At 49.4% G+C, this 12,758-nt stretch overlaps 1 protein-coding gene across 1 annotated transcript in view; it reads right to left on the reverse strand.

Moving 5' to 3' along the window:
* The window catches only part of LOC142870624 (teneurin-4-like), a 2,325,019-nt gene that overhangs the window by 75,985 nt on the left and 2,236,276 nt on the right, over positions 1 to 12,758 (reverse strand). The gene's annotated exons all lie outside the window — the stretch shown is intronic.

The raw sequence follows: 12,758 nt of genomic DNA on the forward strand, positions 1-12,758 counted from the left end.
ACAAAAGGAGGTGGAGGAACTAACCTTGGCCAGTGTCTGTTTTGCCATCTACATGGTTTCTTCGATCTGGACCTGTGCTTTACTTAAATTAGCTTGTGAGTGCTGGGCACCTGAAACTAGGCAGAAGCACATGGTCCTGGAAACAGGAAGGATTCATATCCTATTCCATCCGTAAGAGCTGTGTGACTTTGGGCAAGTCCCCTGCCTTTGTGATTCTTAGTTTTCTTATGTATAAAGTAGGGTGAATAGAGCAACCTCCCAGTGTTTTGAGGATTACACAGATTACCTGTGTTAAGACAGAAAGCAAATATCTGCAGCATGTTGGTCTGCATCCCCTAATCCCAGACACCCACGGCCGATCCTACAGATGCAGTCAACACATGGGCCCTAAAGAAATGGGTGATTGAGGTGCTCTAGGTTGTTTTTTTTTAAGTATTTTTTTAATTATAGAAAACTATATATAACATAACATTTACCATTTTAAAGTGTGCAATTCAATGGCATTTAGGATATTCCCATTGTTATGCAACCATCACCACTACCTAGTTCTAGAACATTCTTATCACTCTGAAATGAAACCTTCCCATATCCATTAAGCAGTGATTCCCTCTCCCACCTTTCCAAGTCTGTGGCTGTTTCAGCTAAAAATCAATACTTTAAAACACAGCTGGTGGACAGAGCTTTGGTAAGAAAGTTGGCAGGAGCTGGTCAAGCGTGAGTCTACTTCCCGAGTGCCCAATGCACGCTCGTCTCCGTGGGAGGCGCAGGCAGGAGCACGGCCCCAGCTCAGCCAGGCATGTGCACAGACGGGAAGGAGTTGTGACTGGGGAACTTAAGGAGCACAGTGGAGCTGGACTCACCAGGGAAGAGTGGTGAGAGATGGGGCCAAGGGAGGGCCTGATGCAGGGAGATGTGGACTTAAGTCCTTGAATCAAGGAAGGGAAGCTCAGCCTCATTTTCTCCTGCCTAGCATGGTCTGGGGATGCTCTTGGGAGGAGAGGAGCAGGAGACATGCACCCCCAGCCCCTTACTGACATGTCTTCAGGGAGGGCCCTGGCCCAGCAGCCGCTGGGACTCAAGCTGCAGAGAAGCCTGACTTGGAGGCAGGCAGCGCGGACAGTTAATGAGTGATTTATTGGTGCTGCTGCAGAAGCAGCTTCCCAAGGTACCTGTTCCTAATTAACAACCGCTAACTGAACTATGCCTCTTTTTTTTTTTTTTAAGAAAGTAATAATAATAAAAGAAGGCCCCCAAAGCCTTTCTTCTGCATCTTAATGGGAGACAAGACTTCACCTTTGCTTGCTGGCTGATTCTAAAATACAACATGTATTTGGCAGAAATCCCCACCCACTCTTTCCTTCCTGTAAACACACACTTATGTATGGCCAAATCCACATGCTCTTGTTCACTTGTTCCCCACTCACCACCACACATTTGTTCCTGCACCAACAGGATTGCACGGACACTCACACACTCGCACTCACACGCTGTGCGTCTGCACTTTACACTTGCAATCACACATGCGTGTGCATTCCTGCACCCTCACACCCTTGGGTCGGCATGCAGCCACCTCCTGCCATTACAGGCAAGGCCGCGGGGTCACCCACGTGGTGTCAGGCAGGAATCTTCTCTGCAGCCTCACATCTGCAGTGCAGGGGCTGACTCACCTAGAAGGGGCCTAAGATTGGCTGCCCTGACCCGGCCCGCTCAGCTGTGAGGTGGTGTGAGCCAGGGAGAGCGAGCCGCAGCCAAGGCCCCAAGGGCCCTGCAATCCAGCATGGAAAGTGGCAACTGCTCTGGCATTCAGACTAAAACGGCTTCTCCTGTTACAGTTCATGGGGCACTGAAAAGCCACACTCTCGCTTAAGAGCCAGGCTTCTAAGTGGGAGGAGGTCCCAGGTGCCTGGCTCCTAATGGGCATCTGTTATGGGAAGAGCTATTCTCCCACCCCTCCAAAATGACATGTTGAAGTCCTAACCCCTAGGACCTCAGAGAATGTGACCTTATTTGGAAACAGTTGGTGCAGAAGTAGTTAGCTGAGGGTATACTGGGGTAGGGTGGGAACCTTCTCCAGCGTGACTGGTGTCTTGGAAGAAGACAGCAGCACACAGGAAGAACGTCACGTGATGACACAGGCAGAGACTGCAGTGATGCTTTGGCAAGCCAAGGACCACCAAATGCAGACAGCAACCTGCTAGCAGCACGGAACAGGCAAGGAAGGATCCCCTGCAGGTTTCAGAGAGACCATGGCTCTGTCCACACCATTATTTCAGACTTCTGCCCTCTAGAACCATGAGACAGTAAGTTTCCATCTTTTTAAGGCATTCAGTTTGCAGTCCTGTGTTACAGCAGCCCTAGGAGACTAATACAGCATCCAGCGAATATCAGTTCCATTCTCCTCGTTCCTCTTTCTGGGCCTCAGTCGATATTCTGAGACACGGGCTGGGACCCCATGCTAGTCTGTGCATATTTATGGAATCTCACTTGCTGGGCCCTGATTACACCAAGGTAGACGGAGAAACCGTGGCCTTGCCTAGATCAACATAGAGCTGCAGAAAGGCTTCAAAATAAATACAAAGTGGACCATTGAATAAAAATAATGCCTCTGACCCAGAGACCGACTTTAAAAGGTCTTCAAATTTCCTTCCTCCTCCATGACACAATCCTGAGCTGCTGAAGGGGACGGCAAAGTTAACCATCACTCCTACTTAAAAGGTTTCACCCCAGCTTTTGGGCTCTAGATACTGAGTTTCGTTAAGACATCGTCAGGGTGGAACACAAAGGTAATCAATAATGGGCAGCTCTTTTTCATATTAATCAGCCATCTGTTCAGGGATAAAAGATAGATCAAGCCCACCCTTGCTCTCTGGGGATGCCAGAGTGGGCTCCCTTTGCTGGCGTGACGACAGCAGCTCCCCCCCCCCCGCCCCCCTCAGTTCAAGTTTAATAGAAACTACCGGAGATCAATGGGCTGATGCCTTCTACTGATACATCATACAAATCAGGTGCTGGAGCCTGGGCTTCCGTGGTCCTGGAAGTTCCTTGTCTATGAGCACACTTTGGATTTATCCCAGAGCTGTCCTGCTTCTTGGAGTAATACCAGTCTCAGCAAGCACCTTGGCAAGTCTCCCCTTTCCGTGCCCATCTGCGCCGTGCCGAGGCGGCCTGCGGCGGTGGGCAAAGTGCAGGTCTGGAGTCGGGCAGATATCTATGTTTGAATTCAGCCTCTACCGCTTATTAGATAGGTGGCCTGAGGGATGGCACTTAGCTTGTCTCAGCCCCTATTTCCTTATCTGTTAAAAAAGAAAATACCTATCTTGCAGAGGTATTAAGAGGATGAAATGGGATTGTGCGTTTAAAGAGGCTCATATAGCATCTGACCTACAATAAATACTCAATAATTATTAAATAAGCAATTATTTAGTGATACTTAATATATAAAAGTATCTATTATTGAATAAGTTACTTTCATTATTAGTTTCCCTGTACATAGATTTATCATGGGCACAAGTTACTGAAGGTCCACGAAGCCCTTGTCATACCTGGTACAGTTGCTCTATTCCTTTGTCTTTCGGTTGGGGATAAGAAAGAGAAAAGCAGTCCCTGCCAGCCAGGAGCTGGCCTGGCACTCTCCAGGTGCCAGGAGGTGGCCTTCTCCTGTTGAATATAAACAATCACATGCACCAACCTCAGCCTAGGCAACTCTGACTATAACAGATCAAGACAAAACAAGGCCCCTGTGCAGTCGTGCCTGAACTCAGACGAAACTAAGAGCACCGTCCAAACCACGGCATGACCAAACATCCCCCATCCTGCCCAATATGAGACACTTTTATGTCTTTTCCAATTACCACTTTACCGTCTTGTCATTCTTCCTACCTCCTACATAATGTTTATTAAGATACCCCAGCACAGAATTGCCCGTTCCCTGATGGATCCAGCCCAGTGCAAAGCTCCACCTCCCTGAACCCACCCCCACAGCATCTAACACAAGGCAAATCCTGCATGTCCTTTCTGACACCCTGCACAGACTCCCAGTGGCTCCCCATGGTGTTCTTTCTTCCTTGCTGCAAAGAGTCAGTCAGTGAACCCTCTTTGTTCAACTAACGATAGGTGAGTTCCTGGGGGTTATTGGCTGGAAAGCATTAACAGGGATTCTAATGTCACCTGGCCCTAACAGGGAGACTGATTTAGGGTAACACGGTCTCTGGAACTTTTCCATCCCTGGCCACCAGGTAGAGCTTTCTCTCTAGCTCACTTTCTTTATCAAACAGGCATCCTGGCCCTACAACCTCCAAGCTGTCCCTTTTGCCACTGGAACTCCTGAAAACTGTGTTCGGATGGGTAGGGGGCAAGAGGCTGTGCTGGTGGACATTCACCCTCCTGTGGTCCTGTCCTAGCTTGCTCTTGGTCAGTGCTCAGAACTGCAGGGGATCTTAGGAATCCTTTTATCTAGTCATGAAAGTGCAAGTAGGGCTGGATTTCTCCTGCTGATTCTCTGGCTGCTCCTCGCTGCCACCCAGGGTTAGTCCCCAGCACTGATGCGTCACTGTGCAGGGCAACTGCCTAGGTAGGTGCCCGTCATCTTCTCCACACCATGAGCCCCCGAGGCCTGCTGCTTCCAGCCTTCCTGCAGCCCTAGCACCTGCCTAGCACAGACGGCTGAAGGGGGCAGCACGTAGCCAGTCACTGAGTGTCACAACTCCCCACCCTCCCCCGTCCCCAGTTCAGCAATACCACTATCGACCAAGCAGCATCATCCCACTGTGAGATTCATCTGAACAAGGTTTGTTTTCCCCAGAGTAAGATCCACCATTTCACTTTCTCTTCACGTTCACTGTCAGCACCAGCAGTAATAAAGTTTATAATCACTTTCGAAGAGTTACTGCATCAAGGATGACGAGTAGAGAAAAAGTTACAACGCTGTTCTGAGAAGCAAACACGGGGGGGGTGGGGGGGTCTGCTGGGACCACTCACTTAACAGGAGGGCCGTCCCAGAGGCAGCCTGCAGGAGAGAGCTAGCACAGCAGGCCTGACTGAGACTGCATCCGTAGGAAGAGCCGCCTGCAAGGTTGGCCCTGGGCTGGTAAACACTTGCCTATTCCCTAAATTATAGGACTGGATCACTGTGCCTAGACAGTACAAATGTAGAGTTTATGTCAAACAACTGCTATCCTTCTGCAAGCCTGGAATTGGTACATGCAGAGGGTACCTAGTGACCAGGCCTGGTCACCACCTTGAGCCCAGGGTCTCTCTTGAGCTTCTCTGGTGGGCAGCACTTTGCAGATGTCATCATAGCTCACCACTGAAGGAATTAAGCAATGTGGAATTAAGCAAGGAATCTCAGCATGTGACTGCTGAGAGAGGACTCTCAGAAGCTTGCGCCTGGTTTCCTCCTTGCTCTGTCCCATGTACCTTTTCCCTTTGCTGATTTTGCTTTGTAGCCTTTTGCTGCAATAAATCTTAACCATGAGTATGACCACATGCTGAGCCCTGAAGTCCTGCTAGTGACTCCCTGAGCCCTGGGCACACCCTGCCACAGCCTCCAAGTGCCACGGTCCACTGTCAGGACCCATAGTCAGGGTGTGGACTCAGGTGCCCTGGACAGAGGAGATGATGTCATAACTTATGAAACATCAGGTATTAAAGGGCGCTGTGAGCTATCATACACTCCCTAATTGTGAATAAGAATGGCCATGCTGCCAGCGCAGACTCTCTTGAAGAGCTTTTTAAATCTAGCTGGGGGGAAAAATGACACAATACCTTATCCAAATAAAAAATCCACCTTTTAGCACTACTAACTCCAGCGTGGAGGTAATAAATTATTGAAGGCTGTGGATGCAGGTAGAAAGAGGGAGATGTCCCGTGGGCTTCAGCGGTTCCCCTCCTTTGCTACCAGGTGAGGCTGCCTGCAGAGCGGGCGCGCTGCCCGGAGGCGCCTCGCTCCTAATTGCTGTCTAACTTCTGCCTTAGCCCATTTGGTTCCTATTTGAAGAGCCTCCTCCTGCAACTTCCACAGCCCACTTCACACCCACGATGGCTCTTCTCTCCTCCCTCTTCCGTCTTTATGAGCTGCTGGAACTGCAAACAATTTCCCTTTGTTTATACCATGCTTTGAACCTGGGTTGTTCCATACACAGGATTTCCTTCTTGGAGGCACATTCAGGAAAGCAATTTGTTTTGTAGTTAAGGTACTACAAAACCCAGCACAGCACACTCGTTTAGGAGCCAGGCTGCTGAGTGGTGGCAGAGAGAAAATTCCCTCTGCAGTGCTTGGAACATAAAGGGTTTGGCTATTTATCTGAAGGGGGGATTTCTTCCAGGAGGAGGATTGTTCTCACGGAGCAGACTGGGGGAAACTGGCCTAAGGGAAGTCAGGCTTGCAGGAGTCTTTTCACACTTGGCCGGGGAGCCTTGGAAATCATCTTGGGCCGTAAGAGCCAGGCTGACCCGCTGCCAGGGAGAGCTGTGAACAGCTGTGCGCGGGTGTGGAGTCGGACAGACCTGGGCTTGGATCGCTCTTCTGTGCTCTCAGAGCACTGCCAAACAATGAGGAGACTGATATCTACCTCAACGCTTGCTGCACATGTTAAACAAAATGCAAAAACACTTTGTAAATCATGGAGTGCAATGCAATTAAAACAGTAACAGCATACACTTAGACAGCACTCCCTGTGTGCCAGGCACTATACTGTTTTAACTCTCTTAACTTACTTTATCCTTACAACTACACTGTGAGGTCCATACCAGAATTATCCTCATTTTACAGAGGAGGAAACTGAGGCATGGAGAGATTAAGAGGCTTGTCTCATGTAACACAAGGAAACACAGCTATTAAGCAAAAGAGCTACGGTTCAGACCCAGGCAGTCCGGCTCCAGAGTCTGCGTGTTTATGTGTTAAGTCATTATTTCGGAGGGGCTGGTCTGGTACGTCGGCACCTTCTTAACCTACAAAAGTATTGACCGTCATTCACTCAAAATAGCTTTACATTCCTTTCTCCGTCAGGGTAAGAGCTTCAGATTTAGATAGCCGTGTGTTTGGTAGCATCTCTGTGACTATCTGGCTGGCAAGTTACTTAAGCTGTTAAGGCCTCAGTTTCATCACCTGTAAAATGGGAATAAGAACCCCTATTTTACAGGCTGATCATGATAAAGAAATGAAACAATGTGTGCATGCTATTAATCTCTGGCTCACTGTAAATGTGAAATAAATAGTAAGCATTATTCTTTCAATTATGGACAGGCAGCGTTCATGAAGAAACAGAGAAAGGGTGAGGGATGGAGCAAAGGAGAGAGGGGAGGAGAGAGCAGTTAGAAGTACCGATCATGGCTTATGTACCTTTTCAGATTCTCTTGGGGCTACCATCGGCTGGACTCTCGCCAACTGATCCACCTCAGCTGCTATTGTGACAAGTCAGTCCTTCCTGGGCCTGTTGAGTTCTGCTGCCCAGGGCCGGGGAATGCTTTGTCCTGCCTTCCTCCTGCAGACTATTCTGGAGGCATGCCTTCTATGTATGTCTCTCTGCAGCTTGTGGTGATGCTGGCCAGCATGGAATCACATCGCCTTTCTTTGCTTCTCATCTTTCTTGGACTCGCTTTTCTGCTCCCTCCCTCCCTCCCTCACTGCCCTGAGATTGCATCTCCCAAATAAAGCATCAGCATTTAATATTAGCCTCAGCTCTGTTTTCTAGGAAATTCAGACTAAATCAAATTTATCAGGACAGGAGGACAGGAATTAGATATGCAAGCAAACTCTTTATAAACCAACTCTGATAACTAGTTGGGCACCCTCTGAAAGATGCTTAAAGTCAAAATTTAGCAGAGGCAGGACTGGAGATTATTGATATGTCAAGTTCATGGTTAGTTAGTTATCCAGGGCAAATGCATTATGAATGTAGGTTCTAGCTAGACCTGACGCTTTATTCTATGACCTGCTTGCAATTCAAAGATAAAGGCAATTCCAGTCTTCCGAAGAGCAAGTTCACCCTAGATGTCTACCCATACCTGAATCAGCAAAAGTATTTGACACATTTAAATTCTCCCTGCTTAAAGCTTTTCTGTAGCTCCTCGTCAACTTCAGGAGAAAGGCTGAACCCTCAAGCCAGTAATTTGGAACTGTTCCGCACCGGGATGGAGCCAGCTTCCCTCTCTGGCCTCATCTCTTCCTAATCTCACAGACTTTAGTTGTAACAAATGTCTGCTGTTTCCTCAACAGCCCTGCAGCCAGGATGGACCGCAGCCCCGACTGTTTGTACAGCGAGCCTTCCTCACCAGAGCTGCTCCCTGCCACCAGGAAGGTGGGGATTGTCACCTTGAGAGGAGAGTTTAGGGGAAGGTCTGGTCCTTTCTAAGAGCTCTTCCTTAAAGAGTATTTTGTGGGGTTTGCACCGAGCTTGGTTCCAGAGGTCCTATGGTAATTGCTGCCTCCCACACCCCATGCATCAAGCCCACATGAACTCCCAGGGCCCCTCTCCACCCTTTGCTTCCGTGCTCCCCCCAGCCTGAAGGCAAGGAGAGCCAGCCATCTCTATATGGTGGATCACCTGCCTGGGTTGCAGGGTGACATCAAACTTATGGCAAGGATTCACGAGTTGGGAGGAGCCGAGTTTCACCTGACATGCTGTGCTCATCTGTCTGCCCTGGGTTCCCCTCCAGGTGCCTTTGTGCTCAGTGGAGACAGCCGGCTTGTCCTCATCCAGCCCCTGTGTGCTCCTAAGTCAGCTCTCCCTGTTGGGGGGAGGCTTTTCCTGCAGTCCTCACAGCCCACAGCTACCTTAATCTTATCGGTAAGAGCTGGGAGTGGAGAGCCAGCAGATCTACAAACCAGGGATTCCAACTTTATCATTATATAAGCCCCAGGACCTTGAGCAAGTCTGTCTGCCCCAGAGCTCCTCTTCTTCCCACTGAATCATGAGGCCCTGCCCAGATGCACTCATTCTCAGTGAGAGGACTCTAGAAATACTAGGGCAGTTTTTGGTCAAGACTATGACATTACAAATCCTGGAATTTTCAAGCTAAGGTGTCCTTGAAGGAAGGGAATTCACATCCACAAGGTCCAGCTATGTGTCAGGTGCCATCTTTGAAACTTGTTTTTACTGAAATCCACAGTAGCAAATACATTTTGCATAATGACCTGGTGTATGTGCTGTGTGTAAAGTGTAACTGAAATAAATACTTCACAAAATTATACTTATCTTACTATGTGCCTTGTGCTCCATTCTGCTTCTATTATTTATTATTATTATTTTAAATGATGGTGTTGAGCCATAGAATTTATTTCACGATCAGTTATGCAGTTATGACCCACAGTTTAGAAAACGCTGTCCTGCTTCTTTCAATGTGCATAGTCACCTTCCACCCTCATTACCGCCCTGGGAGGTTGACATTTGTTTATTCCCTTGTTGCAAACCCAGCCTCAGTGAGATTCAGTACTGTGCACGAAAGCACCCAATTCCTAAGTGGCTGACCCGGGATTCTGAGCTTCACTCCAAAGTCCACTCTCTGAGAAAGTCCACTGCCTGAGAGTCCAACGACCCTATTTGGTTGATGGGAAAACTAATGCTGCTCAGAGAAGTGACTGGTCCAAGGTCACATGGGGCCTGGTGACACAGCCCCAAATTAAAAGCAGACTCATCCCTGGACTCCACACGCCCAGCACTGGAACTAAGCTCTGTGGGCTGTTTTCACAGCACCAGTTATTCCCTTTCTGTCCTCAAGTCATCCTAGGTCAGATGAAGTTCCAACAAGCTTGGAAACTCCCTCTCCTCGGACAAAGCTCAGCTCACTGAGAGTGAAAGAAATGCTTCTTAAATGTCTTTCAGGAGGGAGTTTGTCGTTGTGCACATGCTTCCGCTGGAACTGAAAGTCATGTTGGCTCAAATTAAAAGCAAAACTCTCGTTCGCTGCACCTCTCTGCACACTCAGCGGGTCTCAACCGAGTTTCAAGAATGCAATCTATGTTAATTTCGCATGGCTCCGAGTCTCCCTCTCCCTCCTTTCCCAGTGCAGAAGTGGGGAGCTGTTGCACAGCACGTGCTGTCCACCAGGGAGCGTCTCAGAGCTCGCCAGAGGAGAGTGCAGGAGGGGTGCATTGAATCTGGGCCAGGACTCAACAACACGGCCAGTAGCTGTCAGGTGTGGGCTCCCAGACCACAGGCAACCCCAGCAGCGTTGGTGCTGTGGAGAGGAGGCCCCAGGTCGAACTTCACTAAGGCAGCTTGAGGCAACCAAGCAGAAGGAAGGGCTGAGAGGAAGCGAGATGGTAACAAAAAACAATGGTGCCAAGCATCTCTTATGCAAAACAAGGCAAGGCCAGGAGTGGAGTCAGGCAGCAAGGTCTGAAAACAAGACGGAGCAAGGAATGAGGGATGGGCAAGGGATGTGGTTCGTGACCAAAGCCATGAACCATGAGCGAGAGAGCATGGGACATAGCACAGGTGGCTAAAGGGCCCTGCACCTGGGTGGAAGTAGCCGCAAGGCCACCAGAAGGATGTCAGCCACCTCTCCTTAGAGCACCAGGAAGCCCATTTTGGTCACAGAACCTAAGAGTACTGAGGTCGTTTTCAATGCTAAGGAGATGGTGGGGTGGAGCAGGGAGGAGAAAGCTCTGTTGCCTTCGGCAGGTGTAGACACCTTCCTCACTGTCTCTATAGCTCACCCTGGCCTGAGCCCCCCTCGTCTCTTTCCTGGGTTACTACAGCAGAGTGACACAGCTTCCAGAAGGATCCTGTTCAAGCATTAGTCAGACCTTGTCACTCCTCAGCTCAGAACCCCCCATGGATCCCTATGTGCTGTCCTGCACACGCCCCTATCCCACTTTGGCCTCACTACTCCAGCCTCTCTGGCTTCCACGCTGCTTTCCAAACACGCCATGCACACTCAAGGCCCTCTAGCACCTGCCCTTCCCACTGCGGGATCACTTTTCTTCCAGACATCCCACAACCTGCTCCCTCACCCACTGCAAGACTTTGCCTAAATGTCACCTTCTCTGTGAGGCCTTCTCTGGCCACCGTGTTTGAAACTGCACCGCCTCTAGCCCTGGGACTCACGACCCCCCTAACACTTATCATCTTGAAACACCCTATGTAATTTGATTTTTTTAACTTGCTCATCATCAATCTCCCCGCTAGAATGTAATTGCTCCACGAGAGGGGGGCAGTTTCATCTGTTCTGATCATTGCTGGAACCCCAATACTCAAAACAGTACCTGGCACATGGCAGGCGCTCAACAAATGCCTGTGAAATGACAATCCACCCAACTTGCCACCTTACCTCCTAGCACACGCTGCCCCGTGCTCCCAGCTGCACACGCTTGTCTTCCAGCCTCATGGGACACACCTTCTGTGTGTGCACCTGCAGGCTTTGTCCTCACCGGATGCCCTTTCTACCCGCAAAGCCTACGCCAGCCCTTTGCCATAAAACCTTCCCAGATACATGCTGATTGGATCTTTCTCTTAAACCTTTACAATCCCTACTTCAAATGCATTTTTTCCTAGCATGTCACAATTTGAGAGTGGCCTGGTCTGATCTCTAGGTGATTGGCTTCTAATAGGTTATAGGTTCTGCTTCTTTTCTGGAAGTTTCTAACACTGACAAAGAAGTATGTGCTCTGGATGCAGCTAGCATCATCTCCCAGACCGCATATATTTTATGTGTTGAGCTAACAGAACAGACTGCAGAATGCAGTGGCCAAGAGAGACAACGGGCACTGGAGCGAGACGGGTCTGGACGCACACCCTGGCTCTGCCATTCACTAGCTGCGCAACCTTCCGCAAGCCGCCTAACTGCCCCAAATCTCAGTGCTCTTGGCTAGGAAATGAGGAGAGGCTAAGAATCAGCGGGCTTGTTGTCTCCAGGGTCCCTTCTAATGCACAGATGCTCTGGCTCCAACAGGCCCTTTCCCGCCCTCTCTGGAACTTGTGGGTTACGGTGGGCACAGAGTTTACGTGCATAGCTCTCTCCAGTAGGAAACTCCAATTCCCTGCAAACATCTGCCCCTCCGCATTCCTGGGAGGGGTGTGGGCTGGCTCCCACAGCAGGACAGTAGTCAAATACGGGGCCCAACTTCCCATTCTAGAAGACGGTGTCCCACTGTGCAACGATTGGGTTGCTGCAGTAGTCTGATCATTTTGGGACTCAATGCTAGATATTCTTATAGATCTTAAAAACCAAGTCTCATGAGTGTGGGGCCAGCAAGGGTAGAGGATAAATTGAGTTAATTGGTAATGAGCTCCTTTCTCACTGTGCTTTGGAGCTACTCACCTAATCTACTGACTGTGAATGAGCAATTTGGCTGCCTAATTAGGTTAACCAATAATTTCCCTTTTGACACCAGGCTGCTTGATAATTTGGTGGGGGGGAAGAGCGTGTAACTGTGATTCTGTTTCAATTGTTTCTTTTTAAAGTGAATTTCTCGATTTGCCTCTGGGATTAAGCCATGGAATGAATTCCTGCTGTTCCCCAGACCCACCATGCCTCTGCACGCCTCCATGCCTCGGCTCACGCGATCGCTCCGCTGGGGCGCCCCTCTCCGATCCCTCCTTTGTGCTCAGTGAAATCCTGCTGGACCTTGGAGCCCGGGGGTGTAACATGAGTGGAATGAAGGAAGGGGCCTCTGCACCCTCAGGACGAAGCCAACGGCCCCCTGACTGTCATCCCACGGCTCTTTACGAAATGAGTATTAATAGCTAGCGTGAATTGAGGACCAATACAGACCAGGCTCTTCACAAATGCTGCAGAACAGGCTCACAGCAACACTT

This window comes from Microcebus murinus, chromosome 4 (assembly GCF_040939455.1).
Source record: "Microcebus murinus isolate Inina chromosome 4, M.murinus_Inina_mat1.0, whole genome shotgun sequence".
NCBI lineage: Eukaryota > Metazoa > Chordata > Mammalia > Primates > Cheirogaleidae > Microcebus > Microcebus murinus.